The 19,995-nt window shown below is 46.4% G+C and overlaps 1 long non-coding RNA gene across 1 annotated transcript; it reads right to left on the reverse strand.

The window, feature by feature from the left end:
- Positions 1-12,249: 12,249 nt before the first annotated feature.
- LOC109495508 lies at positions 12,250-18,561 on the reverse strand. Its single transcript, XR_002150929.3, has 3 exons — positions 18,336-18,561; positions 12,609-12,829; positions 12,250-12,496 (listed from the first exon to the last, which is right to left on the reverse strand). It is a non-coding gene; the product is annotated as an uncharacterized LOC109495508 (long non-coding RNA).
- Positions 18,562-19,995: the final 1,434 nt, after the last annotated feature.

A 19,995-nucleotide genomic window follows, 5' to 3' on the forward strand; every position in this document is an offset into this window, starting at 1 on the left:
TGGCAGAGGAGAGTGCAGATCTTGGTCTCGGGGCCGTGAGTTTGAGCCCCGCGTTGGGGGTAGAGGTTACTAAAAAACAAAAGCGCTGGTTGGGCTGGTTCCCGATGAGGCGGAGCTGAGTGCGTGGAACAGCTGTTTGAGGACCGTGAAAGGAAACCGGTGGATTAGGGGAGATCAGAGTTTGAAGTACCACTGAGCCAGCGGTGAGTCCTCTCTCCCCTTCTGGTATCCCCCAGCCTGAACTCGGCACACCGAGAACCTAGAAGTGAGTCCTGGGGCGCAGACGGGGGACCTCAAGCCCTCTCGGTCTGGCTCAAGGAGAAGGGTAACTCCTACTACGCCCAAGAGAGTGTAGAAATCCTTTGTTTTGGTTTTTTCCCTTGTTTTGTGTTCCCTTACAGCCCTCCCCCCAGGCAATCCCAGGACGGTCAGGGCATCACCTATAGCTGTATTTCCAAGAGGGTAAGAGCCAGTCTCCACTGCATTTTTCTCTGCCCTCCATCTACTTGGCCTGGGTGTAAACACCGTGGCAAAAGTAGTCTAGTGGCCGGAGAACGAGAGATAGAAGGAACCAGAAAGTATCAGAAGTCACAGAGAGGAAGAATTCAGAAAGTGACCTGGTAAATTGTTTGTGAACTCCTGGGTCCATTGCTGGGTCCATTGCCAGCCTGCACATATGTATGATCTGATCCTTTTCAGCAGACCAGAGACTCCGCCTGAACTAATAAAGAGACCACCACCCAAATCCCAGTCGGGCCACTGGGAGGCATTCACATGCAGTAGGTCCAAAAAGCACTGCAAAGATTTTGAAAGTTGAACTCATATTCCCACTTGCCTTCTGAAGGCTAGGATTCCAGTGTCTGATCAGCTGTCAAAACATTTGCCTGATCTTATACACATGAAACTAACGTTTTATGTCAGTTACGACGGAGTTAAACAAATAAACCTTTGCCTGCAACCTAACCAGGTTGACTGCCTGCTGAAAGAAAAACCTGGTATTTTCCGTAGGATTCAAACAAGACCCAGTTTGATGATGTTCGGAATGTCAAGGAAACCATCCAGAATTACCTGGCATACCAGGAAATGGGGAGAAATCTCCACTCTCAGAAAAAGACCATCCGGAGATGCTAGCACTGAGCTATCACAGATGTTGGGATTATTTGACAAAGACATTAAAGCAACTATTACAAAAGTGTTCCAGCAAGTAATCAGGAATAGTCTTGTTGCCAATGAAAAAACCCAAATCACAGCAAAGAAATAGAAGATAGCTATGTATGTATGGAAGAACGAAGTGGAAATTTCAGAACTGAAACACACAGTAACCAAAATTAACTCCCAGAATGGTCTTTAGTGTAATGGAGGAAAGAGCAAACTTGGAGATAAACGAAAAGAATTTAATCTGAAGAACAGAAAAAGATTGGGAGACAGCAAAGACACGAGCAGAGCTTCAGAGAGCTGCAGGACGATAATACAGGGTCTGACATTTGTGCCTTCAGAATCCCAGGAAGAGAGAAGAAAGCATGAAATATTTGAAGAAACACTGGCTAGAAAATTTCACTCAAATTTGGTGAAAAACTTAAACCTATAGATTCAGGAAACTCGGAGACCCATGCCCCAACAAGTACATTTTAATATCAAAAGATAGGTCCTAAGAGCTTTAAAACATTGCCAAGAGAAATTAAGATTTAAATGAGTGAGCTATTGCATTCCCTAAATTGATCTATACCTCCATTGTATCTCTAGTTAAAATCCCAGCAGGCTTTTTTGTAGAAATTGATACTCTGATCTGAAATTCACATGGAAAAGCGGAGGACCTGGTCGAGAATAGGGAACAGACCCACACACACGTGGGTAACTGATATGTTATAGAAATGCAAAAACGAGTCATGGAAAGAGGACAGTCTGTTCCACAAATGGTGCTGAGATTATTAGATATTTGTTTTGGATTTTATTATGTAATCCACACCCAACATGGGGCTCAAACTCAACAACCCCAAGATCAAGAATTGCACGTTCCACCAACTGAGCCAGCCAAGTGCCCTGCAAATAATGTAAACTTTGGCCTCTGCCTTGTACCATGTACAAATATTAATTTAAGATGAACCACAGGGGAACCTGGGTGGCTTAGTCAGTTGGGCATCTAACCCTTCATCTCAACTCAGGTCTTGATCTCAAGGTCGTGGGTTCGGGCCCCACATTGGGCTCTGCTCTGGGCATGGAGACAACTGAAAGGAAAGTATTTTAAAAATTTAAAATGAACTATGGATCCAAATATAAAGCTATAAAAGTTCTAGAAGAAAACGAGGATTTTTGTGACCTTGGTTAGGCAAACATTTCTTAATCTGTATGCAGCCTATAAAAAAAAAAAATTAAAATCTTCTGTTCTTCCAGAGTCACTGTTAAGACAATGACAAGCCACGTATCAGAAAAAATTATCTGTGAGGCTCCTAGGTGGCTCAGTTGGTTAAGCATCTGGTTCTTGGTTTCAGCCCAAGTCATGATCTCATGGTTCGTGGGATCGAGTCCCATATCAGGCTCTCCACTGTCAGCAGAGTCTGCTTGGGATTCTGTCTCTCCCTCTCTGCGCCTCCTCCACTCATGCGCTCACTCACTCTCTCAAAATAAACTAGAAAAAAAATTATTTGCAAAGCATATATATATAATATATATAAGAACTCTCATATAAAAAACTGAAAACTCAATAACCGCCCCCCCCAAAAAAGTACACAAAAGATTTGCACAAACACTTCACTGGAGAAAATGTACAGATGCCCAAAAGCTCATGAAAAGATGTTCAACATCATTAGTTGCCATTTAAAATCAAGTTTAAAAATAAGAAGAAGCAACCAGAATTCTCATGCAGCTGATCGGAATGTAACCTGATACAGCCATTTGGAAAACAGGCAGTTTCTTTTAAAATTATGCATACATTTACCACACACACAAAGGCCTGTACGTGATATTATGTGATATTATTTTAAAGTAGTCTCTACACCTAACATGGGGCTCAAACTCACAACCTCGAGATCGAAACTCGCATGTTCTATGGACTGAACCAGCCGGGCGCCCCAACTTCTACATGAATATTGATAGTGGCTTTATTCACTAATAGCCCCAAACTGGGAACAACCGAAAAGTCCATCAACAAGTCCGGTTACTGGATAAACAAGTTGTGGCACGTCCACACGTGGCCATACCACTCAGCAATGAAAAGGAATAAACTGTCAACACACACAACAACATGGGTGAATCTCAAAATAACTATGCTCAGTCAAAGGAACCAGATGTGCAAGAGTTCCATACCGAATGATTTAACTTAGGTAGATTTCTGGAAACTGCAAAATAATCGACAGTGACTGCAGATCAGTGGTTCCCTTGGGGTAAAGGGGCACGTGAGCAGAAGGAATTGCAGTGAGACGCGAGGAAACTCGGGGGGGGGGGTAACGGGGGTCTTCACCAACTCTCTCTTCCTGGGCTGCTCCCAGCCAGCATCTGACCACGGCAGGGGTGCCAGCAGCGAGCCAGTCCTGCCCCATGCGGCCTGGCCACCACTTCGGGTGGCACTGCCTTCTGAGGCTCTCCCCAGCCTCTCCCTTCATGGGTGTTTCTGCCAGTAAATCTGCACGTTTCCCATTCCAGCTTGGTGTGTTTTCTGGAGGACTTGACTTTATACAGTGCCTTCACGTGTGTGTCGTCTGAATTTGAAGATGTTTGCTAATTTTCTGTTGAGTTGTTGGCATTTCTTTAAGGGTTCTTGGGAGCTCAGACGAGTTCCTTAACCTCAGTGCCTCAGTTTCCTCCTATGTGAATGGCAATGATAATAGTATTTCCTTCATAGGGTTGTAATACAGATGAAGGGAATTAATCACGTGTAAAGTACTTAAAAGCGTGCCTGGCACATAGCAGTCTCTACGTGTTCAGTAAACATAAAAAAAAACAGCGGTCCTGAGTGTGTTCAGAATGTCCTTTGCTATGTACGTTGCAAACGTTTTTGCCCAACCCGTCCCTCATGCTGCACTTTTGCGTGGGGATGATTTGGTTCCTTGCAAACCGGTTTCTTTCCTGTGGCTGCCACATCAAATCACCACAAGTTTAGTGGCTTAAAACAACACGAATTTATTCCCTCAAAGGATCAGAAGTCCAAAGGGACTCTTAAAGAGCTGAGAAGTTGCCAGTAGGGCTCGCTCCTCCTAGGGCCTCTAGGGGAGAATCCATTTCTCTGCCTTTCCCGGCCCCTGGCTCACGGCTCCACATTACATCACCCCATTTCTTTTTTTTTTAATTTTTAAAAAATGTTTATTTTAGTTTCGAGAGAGAGCAGGAGCAGGAGAGGGGCAGAGAGAGGGAGACACAGAATCTGAAGCAGACTCCAGGCTCCGAGCTGTCAGCACAGAGCCTGACGCGGGGCTCGAACTCACGGACTGCGAGATCATGACCTGAGCTGCAGTCGGATGCTTAACCGACTGAGCCACTTGCACTCCATTTGCACCCCATTTCTGTCTTCACATCACCTCTGCCTCGTTTGTCCTTCTTGCTTCCCTCTTACAAAGACTCTTATGATTACGTGTAGTGCCCATCCACGTACTCCAGGATAATGTCTCCATCCCAATCACATGTGCAAAGTCGCTTTTGCCACCTAAGGCCGTATATTCACAGGTTCTGGATATCTTTGGGGGAGCCATTATTTCTCAGCCTACTAGAGATGGGCCTTTTGTCAGACACAAGTTCCAGATTTGGACACTGGCCACTGTCTCTCCTAGTCCATGGCTTTACGGTTTGGGCTGGATGTCAGTGTGGTTGGCATTCACACACACAACTCAGAAGCACAGGAGAGTCAAAGCCTGTGAGCTCACCCTTGGCCGACTTGACCAATGGGGGGCTGGGAGCTATTCCTCCCACTCCCTGGGAGCCGGGTGGACGGCTCCGGGACTCAGTTTATAAAGCTCCTCAGAAGGTTCCATAGAAGCAAGCACCAGTGGCCAAGTTGAAAACACATGCTTGTATTGTCTTTTCCTCCTTTGAACCTCTCAGCCCTCACTCCTGTCCCTGGGATGATGTCCCAAATGAGCTACTTGTCTGGAAGCCCACGTCTTACCCTCTGCTTACAGAAATATCTCAGAAATCAGAGCCAGAAAGAAAAAAGGAGGCAGGAAAAAGAGAGGAGAGGAAAAGCAGTTCAAGACTTAGATAACAGGAATCAGAAGAAGGAAAATGAAGAAATCCTCAATAAGATGACTTAGGAAATGCTTGCAGAAGTAAAGGACATGACTCTGCAGACTGGAGGGCCCTCCTAGCGCCTCATGTAACACGTAAAAGTAAACCGAGTATCAAAGCCAGTGACGGGATTTCAGAACAGTGCGGGTAAAGAAAAGATCCTAGAAGCTTCCAGAGGGAAAACAAGGTTCTTTAAAAGGATCGCGCATCGAAATGGCTTTGGACTTGGGGCGCCTGACTGGCTCTTGATCTCAGAATCGTTGAGCTCGAGCCCCACGTTGGGTGTAGAGATGACTTAAACAAACAAACAAACAAAAAAAAGAAGGAGGATGACTTTGAATTTGCCAGTGGCTACTACCAGAAACTAGGAGATCATGGAGCAAGGCCATCAAGCTTCTGAGGGGAAAATCTTTCCATTCTGGAGTTTTGCATCAATCACTGGGAAACATCGAATAAAGACGTTCTCCAGCCACACTTCAATTATGTTTTGCTGAGGTAACAACCCCCACCAATCTCAGTACCGTGAACAAAGTTTAGTTTTTTGCTTACGTTAGAGGTAGCTGTGGTTCCACAATCCTGCTCATGCTCCAGTGTCTTGACTCCAGGGTCGAGGAGGAAAGAGCAAAATCTCACAACAGCTCTCAAAGCCGGTGCTCAGATGTTGCGTCATATTCTATTGGTCAAAGCAAGAGACACGTGCAAGCCTGCCATCGGTGACCTGGGGAATTACACTCGTCTGCAGGGAGGCACCGGAGGTCACGAAGCAAAGGGCAGGATTGCCTGGGAACAGAATCCACACGATGTCTCAAAACTTTACCTCCCACCTCTGGGATGCATTCCTCCAAAATAAAGGAGTGAGCCAAGGAAGAGAGGGGTGTGGGATACAGGAAGCAGACTCGTAACAGGAGGGCCCCAAAAGGGTCCCCAGGGTGGAAGTGAAGGGGAGCCTGGCCGCAGTGGTGCACCAGGCGTGGGGCAAACACACTAGACCAGGCAGGTCGGAAGTCTCCATGGGCACTTAAGAACCATGAATTCGAACCAAATCCAACCTGAATGAATTTACTCGGAAGAGCTGTGCATGACCGATTGGGGGGTTGGTGTTGAAGTTGGGGCTCCAATCATGCAAAATTAAGACATGTTAATGTCAGGGAAAATGAGTTAAACAGGAAAAGAAAATTGATCATGGTTCTATAGATCAGCCCTGAATTGGCTTCATAACAATGAAAACAGTGAACAATTATATAACTAAAATTAGTTGGGGATTTGGGCAAGGATGGGAGTCCACAGAGGGACGTCAGTTGAAGTAAGAGCTCACTTCCACACTTCCTGTTGAGGCCTTCCACACGTAGTGGCAGAGATGTGAGTGGGGACAAAAGGGAACCAACATAAATACACAAATATAAAAAGAATCCACTAGAAGGGTTAAACCTGGCTTTTCACTCTTCCAGGAGAATGGGGGTTGGGGGTGAAACTACTATTGTCTTAAACACTTTGAGCCATTTGACGCTTCAGATTAAAACTGACGAATGAATGCTCAACATCATCATCATCAGGGAAATACAGATCAAAACCACAATGAGACACCACTCACACATGTCAGAATGGCTAACATTAACCACTCAGGCAACAGCAGATGTTGGCGAGGATGCGAAGAAAGAGGATCTCTTCTGCACTGCTGGCGGGTGGGAATGCAAGTTGGTGCAGCCACTCTGGACAACAGTATGGAGGTTCCTCAAAAAATTAAAAATAGAACTACCCTATGACCCAGCAATAGCACTGCTAGGAATTTACCCAAGGGATACAGATGTGTAATTTGTAGGGGCACATGCACCCCAGTGTTTATAGCAGCGCTATTGACAAGAGCCAAAGTATGGAAAGAGCCCAAATTGTCCATTGATGGATGAATGGATAAAGAAGAAGCATGTGTGTGTGTTTACACACACACACACACACACACACACACAATGGAGTATTACTCGGCGATCAAAAAGAATGAAATATTGCCATTTGCAACAACGTGGATGGAACTAGAGGGTATTATGCTAAGCGAAATTAGTCAGAGAAAGACAAATATCATATGACTTCACTCATATGAGGACTTTAAGAAACAAAACAGATGAACATAAGGGAAGGGAAGCAAAAATAATATAAAAACAGGGAGGGGGCAAAACATAAGAGACTCTTAAATACAGAGAACAAACTGAGGGTTGCTCGTGGGGTGCTGGGTGGGGCAATGGGCTAAATGGGTGAGGGGCATTCGGGAGGGCACTTGTTGGGATGAGCAGTGGGTGTTAAACATAGAGGATGAATCATTGGAATCTACTCCTGAAATCATTATTGCACTAGATGCTAACTAACTTGGATGTAAATTCAACAATAAAAAAAAAAAACGTGATTAAAACACGGGGTGGGGGGGAGTTTAAAGAACAGCGCCCCCCCCCCATCAGTGCCAAACTGGAAAAAAATTATTTTCATAGTCAAATGAGGTGTAGAAACAATGCAGTGTCCGGGGCAGACCCGGACTGAAGAGGGCTGAAGAGGGGCCTTCCTGACCTTGAACTTTGTGTTTACTTGTGAGCTTCTTGACTTCCTCCTGTTGACTTGATTCTCACACAATTATGTCGTTGATCATTGCCCTTGACACCCTGAGAACAGGGTACCTTCCAAGGTCTCGGGACACCTGGAGGAAGTAGTCTGGGGAGTCAGTGCAAAGTCACGTGGAAGAACTTTGGGGATCAGTGAGTAATAACCTACCTTTTTGGGGACGTGGGGAAATGTTTTCAAATCCAACAAAACATATCTTCAATTGGTGCCTGGTTTTTTGTTTGTTTGTTTGTTTTTGTTTTTTTTTTTTAATTTTTTTTAACGTTTATTTATTTTTGAGACAGAGAGAGACAGAACATGAATGGGGGAGGGTGAGAGAGAGAGAGGGAAACACAGAATCTGAAACAGGCTCCAGGCTCTGAGCTGTCAGCACAGAGCCTGACGCGGGGCTTGAACTCACAAACCGCAAGATCATGACCTGAGCCTAAGTCGGACGCTTAACCGACTGAGCCACTCTGGCGCCCCGGTGCCTGTTTTATAAATGTGAAATCCATAGAAAATCTAAGACTACTTCCTAGTAGTAACTCAGTACATAGGATATATTCTGTATTAGTCATTCCTGATCTCCCCAACAGACACCTTTGCAAACTATCTTGCATCATGTTCACGGTCAAGTTTCTAGAAACTAGGGATTCTGCTCATGTTTTATTTATTGGGTGGTTCCCATGTGGGTGGTTATCATATGTATTGGTAGCCCCATATACTGACAGATGACTGGTAAATATACTTGACTATGAAAATGATGAGTCGACACAGATATGAAATTACTCTTTTTATTTTGTTTTTATTTTTTAATTTTTAGTAATCTCTACACCCAACATGGGGCTTGAACGCATGACCCCGAGATCAAGAGCCACACGTTCCACCAACTGAGCCAGCCAGGTGCCCGATACGAAACCATTCTATATAATTAACATTCTTACAAAATTCTCTCTCACCAGGACATTTTGTAAAATGCCTATTTGGTATCCCCACCCTCGCTTCTTTAATGTCCTGGTGGATTTGCAATCTGTTCATCTTGAAGTAATGAATCGTGGGCACTCTGCCCTCTTGAGAACCTAAAGTGGAATAAAATGTAGGCAGGTTCTGATGCAATCAGCAAGCTCTCGGTTGGTGTCTGGTAAAGGAATTTATTGGTGAATATGGGGAGTGTCCTGATAGCAGATCGCGCAGGGCAGGAGTCCCGGGGGTGAGCCAGGGTGAAGGAAACGCTTGAGGTGAGGAGAGAAAGGGGCAGCGGTTTACAGGAACCAATCCGAGCCTGGGGTTTGAACTCAGGCACGACGCATGCTCTAGAATATGAAGGAAAAAGCAATGAACCGGGAGGGTCCGGTGACCTCAGAAAACAACATTTATAAGTTAATTCTTATTTGTATCCATGTGCATGGTTTTTAAAAAATAAAATAATCAAGGCTTAGAATAAAATAGAACAATCCCCATCCCTCACGTTTCTTATTCTACCTTCCAAGTCTTTTAGCATTTCCTTCTGTAAACGGAAATCACATAATGCGAATTTCCAGGTTTGTCGATTTGGGACATTGTCTATTGATTTTATGGTGGGTAAAGACTTAAGTCGTGTACCCCCACCTCCACTGCTTGGAATGCATCCTTCCCAACATAGTGGCTTTTTGTTAGATCAGCAGTTTCCACAATCGTGACCACGTAAATACTACTCACAGCAGAGCCAAGCAGGGTGCCATGATTACGTTTTCTTTGTTTTTCAACTCTTTCTTTTGCTTATTTTTCTGTGTTCCTTTCCCTAGTTTTTCCCCCCAAATATGCCATCATATCCGACAAATGTCTATTCATTTTATTTTCCAGAAGCTTCTATCAGTTAATGTATGTATTTCCTCCCCTCTCTGGGGACCTGCCTCCCGGGGCCCTGGGCCTGCTGCACAGTTACCAGCCTGCTGTACTCCTCTGTATTAGATCCCCTGTTCCCAGTGACCGTGTCGCCTTTCATAATTTACTCCCTTGTTTTGCCGGAGCACATCCACTGGTTACATCTCAAGAAAGGGTACACAAGAAATAAAAATGTTTTTAGTCCTTGCATGTGTGAACATGTCTCTAATTTGTCCCCATACTTCATTATAGGATTCTTCGTTGAAGATAATTTTCCTCCAACTTTTGAAGGCCTGCTTCACCATCTTATGGCATCAGTATTACTGCTAAGAAGACTGGTGACATTCTGGGGCACCTGGGTGCCTCAGTCGGTCAAGCGGCTGACTCTTGATCTCAGCTCAGATCTTCATCTCGGGGTTGTAAGTTCAAGCCCCGCCTTGGGCTCCACACTGGGCGTGGAGCCTATTTAAAAAAAGGAGAGCATCTGGGTGGCTCAGTTGGTTGAACATCCACCTCCTGATTTCGGTTCAGTTCATGAACCCAGGGCTGTGGGGTCGAGCCCCACTTCAGGCTCTGCACTGAGTGGAGCCTGCTTAAGAGATTCTCTCTCTCTCTCTCTCTCTCTCTCTCTCTCTCTCCCCCTCCCTCCCTCCTTCCCTCCCTCACTCCCTCTGCCCCCCCCTGCTTGTGCTCCCTTCTCTCTCTCTCTCTCAAAATATAGAAGACTGATGACATTCTGACCAATGAGTGTTTGCGTTGACCTCTTTATGTTTTTGTTTTTCTCTAGGAGTTTTTAGGAGCTTATCTTTTCTTCAGTATTTTGAAAGTTCACGACCACTTGCATTGGTGTGGTTCTGGCTTTTTATTGTGTCTTTTCAATCTGGAGACTTCTGTCCTTTCGTTTGGGAAATATTCTTGGATTATTTCTTTAGTAATTTACTTCTGTCTATATTATCTTTTCTCTCTTGTGGAACTCAGATTAGTCTGCAGATTTCTGGATTGATCTTCTGATTTTCTTTCTTTCTCTCTTTGCTGTCCTCCCTCCCCCCTTCCTTCCTTCCTTCCTTCCTTCCTTCCTTCCTTCCTTCCTTCCTTCCTTCCTTCCTTCTTTCTCCCACTGTCTATCTCTTTGGTTTCTGTTCTGTTTTTCTGGGAGAATTCCTTAACTCCATGTTCTGACTTCTCTGTTGAAATTTTTATTTCAAAAAGTGTTACCTAATTGTCTGAACGCTTCTTTGGTTTATCACCTCCTGTTCCTGCTTCATAGATACAATTCATTTCTTAGCTCTGTAGATAATTCTAGCTTCTTCTTTTGCCTGCGAGCTCTTTCCTTCTGTGCTTTGCCTTTTATGTCAGAGGCTTTCCCCAAGTGTCTGATCATTTAATATTTAGGAGTGAGGCCCAAAAACACCAGTTGGAAGGTCTGTGTGCGTGGTGGGCGGGACCCCAGGTTGGCCTCAGTGGAGGGAAGATGGGGAGCCGCAGTTTTGTTATGAGGCCCCCAAGTGTCATTACCATTTGGCCAGTGGCCTTGAGGGGTTTTTTTTCCTTTCCTTAGGGAGGGGACCCTACCACATTCCCCCCATTGATGCTCGGACCCCTCTATTTTGGGTCAAAGAGCATCATCTTGGTTTAGAGGTTTATATTTTTATAACATCACTACATGCGTGGCCATCTTCTCTTAAATCATGTCCTCAGTGAAACTGAGACAACCAGGGGAACTAAACAGGGTAGGATTAAGCATGCTTCCAGAATTAGGAGGATAATTTTTATGAGAGTTTCGAATCCCTCGAAAGTTGAAAACCATCCTCTAAATAACTCCCCGGGGTTTTAACTGTTTCAGGTCTGGCTGGGGGCAGGAGAAGTCCTTTTCATTTCCTCTGTGATCTCTTCTATGACTTTTTTAAAAAAAATTATCTATCTGTAGGCAGCAGGTGCCCAGCTTAAACTTTTTATGAACTCCTCCCTCAGAAGCAAGCAGGTAGTCTAAGGCCCGGCGATTTTGATAGATGGCATTGTGCATTTCGGTTTGCTGCTTGGCCGGTAAGTCAAGAGCTCTGGCTGTTTCATTGGTGACAATTTCTACAACTGCTTGCAGCCTGATTATGAGGGTTAACACGTAGGTGGGAGTGCGGTGGCCCCAGCACCGTCCTCTGCCCAGGTGGCAGGGCCACGATATTGGATTATACACTCGGGAGGCCATTCGTCGTCTTTTAATTGCTGATTTGTGGGACACGCCACTTCCTCTGAGTCTCCCTGTCCCCACACACTTGGACTCCCAAACGTCTCTCTCTGGCAAGCGGGAGCAGGAAGAGGGATGGACAAAGAGTTCCCAGCACACGTGACCCTGACCAGCCTGGGGGGAGGGCCGTGTAGGCTGTCCTGCCACGTATCCAGGACAGTCCACCTGGACCCCCCATTTGATGGCTGCGCTGACACTGTCCCAGGCCTCTCAGGGAAGAGAGAAGTTAGACAAGGGGTGGGGATCTGGTTCAAGGTGATCTGGGGTCCCCCACCATTGGGTTTTCCAGGCAGTTAAGTTATAAAGTCTTTGGCCTAGGCAGGTTAAGTTTTTAACAGAGACGACGATGAACTTTGCCCCACCAGGCAAGAAGGTTTTTCCCAATAATTGAGCTTTAGAGAAGCCAAACCCCAGCAGGACTGGGGTATTTTGTTTTACTGTAAGGTTTGTGGGGATCTGATTTTCTAGTCTCTCATGGCCATTGTTTTCCCGTGTTGGCACCAACGAAGCATCCTGTCCACGAGAGGCAGGTGAGTGGGTGTCACAGAAACCTCTCCCCACGTTTGCAGCCGGCCCGGACGGCCTCGGCCAATCCTGTGGCAAAGAGTAGAGCAAGAATCACAACAAGAGCAAGAAACAGGGCGTGACAGTGCGTCACAGCATGGAAACATCTAGAAAATAAGGACAGTCCTTTGTCCCACCAGACCTTCGATTCCCCTTCGATTCCTCAAGCTCCTGGCGTGCGTAGCTCAGTCAGCTTCCGGAGTGACTAAAGCAGGGCTGCGGTCTCCCGGAGCCTCTGGAGTGGCAGAACCTTCCGTGTGGTCAGCTTGCGCGGCGTGGATGGATCAGGAAAGCACTCCCAGCTTCGAGATGCCGGCTTCGCTCTGCCGTAGTGAATCCAGGGACCCACTTTGACCACCTTTCCTGCGGTAGGGGTGGACAAAATGACAGTGAACAGGCCCCTCCAGAGGGGTCTTAGGGGTTGGGCACTCCACCCCTTCACCCACACAGCGTCTCCTGGTTAAAGGGGCGAGCGTCTGTGGTCAGACTCGCAGGGAATCACTCCCTGACCCCCGTGGTGTAAGGTGGTTAGGGTAGAGCCGAGGGCCCGCATCTGTGCTCGCGGGGTTAGATTGTCTATCTCATTTAGATCCCCCCTCATGCCCTTGGTATTGGGGGGAGGGCGCCCATACAGGGTTTCATAAGGGGAGAACCCCGTGGGCTTCTTCAGCCTCCCACCTGCGGCTGCAGTCTGCCTCCCAGAAGGTCCCTGATCTCTCCCTGCCTGATGTTAACCCTTCCCTATTCACTCCTCCCCTGGAACAGGGCCTGTGACTGGTTAGAGAACAGGGACGATGACGGCTCTGGCTTCTTCAAGCTGATAAGGGGCGGTGCGGGGGTACAGCAGTCAGAGTCAACCCAAGTGGCCCAAGCCCAGTGGCCACGGTATGGTTGACAGGGAGGCTGGCAGGCATGAGACGGCATAAACGTGAGCAGACGTGAAGAGAAAAACACAAAGTAAAGATTCTGCCGACCAGCAAGACGGCATCTTAAGATGGCGTCCACGGTTTCCAAACCCGTCGGACAATCTCGGAGAGACCCTGACTTTGTAAACAACACACGTCAGGGAATCTCTTGTAACCCAGGTGATGGAGAAGCGGGAGCATTAAGTAATCAGTGGTGGCTCTGTTTCCAGGAGTTTGGCCCTAGGTTAGTTAAAAAAGACTTTTTCAAAGCCCCTGATGCTGGTGAGGTGTTATTTGGAGTTTTGCTGAGTATAAGCAGACAGTGTGCTTTACTTTGAGGTGTAAGACTTTTCCGAGAGCCAGGAGTCCGACTAGAGAAAGAGTCAAAGCAGTCGTTCACCCTTATTCATTTGCAGCTGTTTAGGGAAGCCATACCTGGGTATTACTTTATAAGGCAGAACTTTTATTACTTTCCGTGCCTTTTCTGTTTTGTAGGAGAAGGCCTTTACTCAGTTCGTACAAGTATTGGTCCATACCAGCAGGTGTTGGGATTCCTTTGACCTTGGCATCTGAGTGAACCTGTCAGTCTTCCCTGGACAGCCTCCGGTCCCTCGATTATCTGGGAGAGCAAGTTTGTGGTTGAAAGGAGCGTTTCTAAGACGCTGATATTCCTGGCACAACTGTCCTTGACGATTTTTTTTTTTTTCTTCAGTAAACATCCTTTGGGCCCTTTGATAAGTTTCATCCCTCCCTCAATGAAAGGCCTAATGCTGTGTTTTATTAATCTTTTTAGCTCTGTGAGCTCGGTAATCATAATTGCCCAGCTCTGTTTGTAACCATTCCAAGGGCTGGAAACAGACCCCAGAGCCTAGGAGTCAGACCCCAGTTTAGTTTCTTGGGAGGGTAGGTGGAATTGAGTCTTCCTTAATAATTGATATAGCAGCAAACTATTTTCCTGAACCCTGGTATCTACAGCCTACGACATCCAGAATTCCCCAAAACTCACACAATTGTTTATTCGGAGTTAGTAGCACCACAGTCTCTAATTCAGTTATAATGTCCCTTCCCAGCAAGGGAGTAAGGCTCTCTGGCATCATCAGGAAAGAAAGAGAAAAAATCAGGTTTCCCAAAGACATCCCAGGGGCTGAGCGAAACATTTAGTTACACGTTTTCCGGAGACGCCTCTAATCGTCACGCTGTGTTTGGATGGTTGGAAAGGAGGACAGAAAAGTTCACTCTGGTCAACTTTTTTTAGAGTTACCCGAGGCTCTGGGTTTCTGGTAGACAGTTGGTTTAGGGGAGCCACCGTGAAGAGCCCCAAGCCCCGGTCAGTCCCTTCCAGGGACACTGGTTATCTGAGCCCTCACAGACACAGGGCCCCGAGGGCATTCAGATGTCCAGTGATCGTCTCCACAGAAGGGGCATAGCTTATGGGGTTTTCATTTCGCTTGTCCCCTCTGAGGACGTTCTCATTTTAGTGCTCTGAATTCACGGCCATGTAAATGGCACCTGGGGCCAGGACCTCGGGAAGCCTGGTCTGACATAGTACGGAAGGCCACCACTAAGGCCTCAGATTGTTCTTTTTTTTTTTAATTCTCCTCTTGATCCTGGTTGTAATAAACCCCCCTGGCAGCTCGTAAGATCTCCTCCTTCCGGACCAACAGCAAGTTTTTGCCGTTTTCTCCGAATATCTGGGGCCCGTCGAGTGACAAATTTGTCTTTTATAAATTTTTTTTTTTCAACATTTATTTATTTTTGGGACAGAGAGAGAGACAGAGCATGAACGGGGGAGGGGCAGAGAGAGAGGGAGACACAGAATCGGAAACAGGCTCCAGGCTCCGAGCCATCAGCCCAGAGCTTGACACGGGGCTCGAACTCACGGACCGCGAGATCGTGACCTGGCTGAAGCCGGACGCTCAACCGACTGTGCCACCCAGGCGCCCCCAAATTTGTCTTTTAGAATCGTCTCAGCCTCAGGGGTGTCAGGGGGGATAGCCGTATATTTCACGAGAGCCCCCTTAACCTTTCCAGGCAGGCCACCGGGGTTTTATTATGTGTCTGTAAGACAGTGGCTACTTTAGCATAATTGAAAGGCTTAGCTTCAGACCTCCTGACCATATATCAAATTTCTTTGTAAAGATTTTCCTTTATAAACCTTTTACAACTTTACTTTGCTTTTAGATTTGACCTAAGCTTTTTTTTTTTTTTTTCCCTAAACAGCCAGTCTCATTTAGGACAAAATTACCTTTTTTTTTTTTTTTTTTTTACCTTTAACAAAAAAAGTATTTTCATTCCTTATATATTTTTTATATATCTACTTTTCCACACGCAGATTGCTTTCCTTATTTCCATCAGTCTTAACTGCATTTAGCAGAATTTTAACTCATAGAAACTTTAGTCTCCAGTGAAAACTAAGTATAACCAATTGTGACCTGTTACATCAGAATTTCTTAGATGGCAAATTTTTGAATCAATTAAGCACAAAACATGTTTTCCCACAGATCCAAATATCCTTAGTTTTTTGCAACAAGTCAGAAGCACAAACCTACATATCTAGTAATTAGTGCTTTAGCCTCTTATCTCGTTAGACATCCAATGAATTCAATCCCAATTTATCATGCAAGCAAAAACTAATGTTTTAGGTTACCAAAGACTTTGAAAGCTATCTTTTTTTTTTTTTTTAATTAGTTTTCTTTATTTTTGAGAGGCAAAAAGAGAGGGAGACACAGAATCCGAAGCAGGCTCCAGGTTCTGAGCTGTCAGCACAGAGCCCAATGCAGGGCTCAAACTCACGAACCGTGAGATCATGACCTGAGCCAAGTCAACCGACTGAGCCACCCAGGAGCCCCTTTGAAAGCTATGTTAACAATTACTCATGAAAACTATGAGACAGACGAAATTAACCACCACTTTAAGCCATCCTTTTGTTAACAAACTGGAACAGAGATAACATGAGCTCATTTGACCTTCAGCAAATCTAGGTAGAGTAAAAGTTCTTTCTTATTTAATGTTGATAAGCATTCTTTATCTCAAACCAACAAACTTAAATTGGCTTAAACATTGAATACGTTTTACTTGGGTCCACATAAGACAGTTTGTTCCCCGTGGTTGATTTTTCCCTGGGACGTTGGTGGGGAAATCTGACTTCGGGGGTCTTTGCTCCTCGACCTCTGGGGAGGTCAAACTCCAGGTTTGTTTTGTGTTTTGTTTTGTTTTGTTTTGTTTTGTTTTGTTTTGTTTTGTTTTCCACAGGTGGAATTAGGCAGTCAGTGTCAGTCCGGAGAAGCCAGGGGATTTCCCTGAAACAAAGGGAGTTTAAGCAGCTGCTTGGGAATATTCCTTGAAGTCCCCGTTCTGAGGTAGAGTAACCAGAGACAGTTGGCTCTAATCATCACAGTCATTGACCCAGCAAATGAGGGAGAGACAAGTCCCCACACAGTCACACGGCGACTCCAACCCACAGCCGAGCGCCCAGCGCCTTAGAGTTGTGGCTTTGTTCCTTGTCCCTTTTGGAACAGCTAGGGCAGCTCCGGGAGGTGATCAGGCTCCCCTTCTGCCTCTCAGGGGCAGGTCTGCCAAGAGGAACCTGGGTTCTTACCGGTCTGATGGGCGGCGCTCCCTGCGTGGTTCCTGGGCCTCACGGGTTCCGCTGGCACACATGGGGTCCTCGCCCCGGCCAGAGGGCTAGTCTCGTGAAGATCGAGCGATCCCCTGGTGCCAGGTGAGCCTCCTCTCCCTGCGCCCCGGGGTTCTCATCCCTGGTGACAAAGGAGGTGGAAACGCACCGTCTCTGAATCCCGGACGAGCCCCCAAGTCATGCAGCAGGATTTTCACACAGAGTCGTGACGTCAAGGCTTTTCTTTCCTGGAAGCAACTTTATTCCTGCCAGCACCGCTCAGTTGGGTTCCTACCCAAAGAACTGAGTCCCGAACACCACGTGGCGTAGTTTTTTAAATATATTTTCTACTTCCTTGTCTCCCGTATATGGTAACATGCAAACATGCAGTCTGATTCAGTGGTCTCCTGTTACAAGGTCGTGAGGGATGCTGTCACATAGGCGTTTGGCCAGGTTGCCTTGAGGTTTCTTTTGTTTTTTTTCTTTCCTTAGGGAGGGGACTCTACCACAAAACAAGGTTCCTGTTTTTAAAAAAAAGTGGTGGGTCAGATTTGGCCCGTGGGCTGTAGTTTGCTGATGCCCCACAGGTCTAGATCAAGAATCTGCTTGCTTCCGGTTGAAGAAAGGTTTTCAGCTTTGTCTTGCTAACTCAGTCACCCTGCTTTCCACCTTACAAAAACTCGTTGACATTTCTCCTCCGCTGCTATCTTTTCTCCCACTCACTTTATCCCTGTGGAATTTACAGCTGTTTTCCCCCTCTGTAGTTATTTTCACGTTGTTTTCAGTAGCGGAGACAAATGCATATGTTTGTTAGGTCCACAAGTTTTTAAGCTTTTTCTTTCAAAATAATTCCAAACTTAAAAGTTGTTGCAAGAATGGTACACCCTTTACCCAGTTACAAATTGTTAATACTTTACAGCATTTCCTTTATAATTTCCCCCTCCCTCCTTCTATAGATAGATAGATAGACAGATAGATACAACCATTTCAGACCTGGTGTTCTATTCACTACTCCTTAAATACTTAAGTGCAGTTTAAAAAAATTTTTTAATGTTTATTTATTTTTGAGAGAGAGAGAGACAGACAGACAGTGTGAGCAGGGGAGGGGCCGAGAGAGAGGGAGACACAGAATCCAAAGCAGGCTCCAGGCTCTGAGCTATCAGCACAGAACCCGACGCAGGGCTCGAACCCACAGACTTTGAGATCGTGACCTGAGCTGAAGTCAGATGCTCAACCAACTGAGCCACCCAGGTGCCCCTTCAGTGTATATTTTCTAAAAGCACAGATATTCACTCAGAAAAGAACTCAATTTTCCAAGATTTATAATGCCGTTGTTGAATCTACAGACCTTTCTCAGATGTCCCCCGTAAGTCCTTTCTAGAACTGTTCTCAGCCCAGGGCCAGGTCCAGGTACAACACTGCGGTTGGTTTTCAGGACTCTATAGCCTCCTTTAATGAGGAAAAAAGCCTGTCAGCCTTGTTTTGTGTTTCGTGACACTGACGTTGTTTTGACATTGCCATTTTTGGAGATACAGGCTGTTAGTTTGTGGAACGTTACTTAATTTGGGTTTTGGGTGATTTTTCTCATGTGTTCATTTTTGACATAAAGAATGCTGTTTCCTTTGTGGTGAATCCGGAACTGATCTACAATTTTTATTTAAGATTGCTCCCCACCCCCACCCCCACCCCACCCCCCCCCCCCCCCCCCGGAAATCATTTTTCATTCTACTTGAGGTTCCTGGAAACTTTCCAGATGTTACAAGCACAGAACAGTCTTTGTTCTGATTTTTTTTTTTTTAATCTAATGTATTCTAGAGGTCCCATTATATCCACTCTTTTGCTTCATAAACCTTTTCGGTGGCTTTTGACACATGACAGTGAATACATGACTGTCTAAACTTTGCCCTGTTGACTGGGACTCTGCCTTATTTATTTATGGACTGCATATACACAGTCTGCGATTGGAAATGCCTTGCACTATCGTAGATTTCAGATTCCAGTGCTGAGCGGATGATGTAACCAAGGAGGAGGGTGTTAGGACACAGCAGTGAGCCCTGAGGTGACCGTCTCACCGCAGTTACTTGGTTTTATTTTTTTAATCTTTTATTTTTAGTTTATTTATTTATTTAGAGAGAGAGAGAGAGAGCACAAGCAGGGGAAGGGCAGAGAGAGGGAGAAAGAGAAGCCCAAGTGGGCTCCAGCACCATCAGCCCAGAACCTTATGTGGGGGTTGGAACTCAAGAACCTTGAGATCCTGACCTGAGCTGAGATCAAGAGTCAGATGCTTAACCCACTGAGCCCCCCAGGCGTCCCCACTGTAGTTCGTATAAAAACAGTTACTGAAATGTAATTCACACACTATGAAATCCACCCTCCTAAAGTGTACCGTTGGGGCGTGCAGCCATCACCAGGACCTAATTTTAGGGTTAGAAGGCGATTGCCATCGTCACGCCCTTGTACGTTGATTTGTTACAGCAAATTTGAGTCCCTTGGTGAACTGGCCAGAACTTCTATGTGAAAGATTTGGGGGAAGGTTGGTCTGTGTGTGTGTGTGTGTGTGTGTGTGTGTGTGTGTGTGTGTGTGTGTAACAGACGGCAAGTTTTGGAAGAGTACAGAGATGCCAGGGCCCGCAGGGTGACAGAAGGCTCCTGCAGGAGGGCACCACTTCCGGGTGCGGCGCGAGCAAAGGCCTGGAGGCAGCGACGGTCCCGTGTACCCACTGGCCCGAAGCAGCCTCTCTGGATGCAGGGGAGAGTCCGGGGCGGAGGTGAGCGGCCAGGCAGGAGGCCGAGGGTGTCAGTCCGCAGCACCCCGCCCCCGCGACAGGCCATCCGCCGGCTGAGGCTTGAGGGTGCCCGGCGTGGGGACAGTCGCCTGCGGAGCGCGGGAGCGAGGCGCCGCGGGGGCGCGAGCAGGTTACCGACCCTGGGCCGTCCCAGGGCCAAGGTCCGGGGATCGGTGCCCGCGGGAGCACTCAGCCCAGCACCCGCCGCTCCCGAGTCGGCGC

This window comes from Felis catus, chromosome F1, assembly GCF_018350175.1.
Source record: "Felis catus isolate Fca126 chromosome F1, F.catus_Fca126_mat1.0, whole genome shotgun sequence".
NCBI lineage: Eukaryota > Metazoa > Chordata > Mammalia > Carnivora > Felidae > Felis > Felis catus.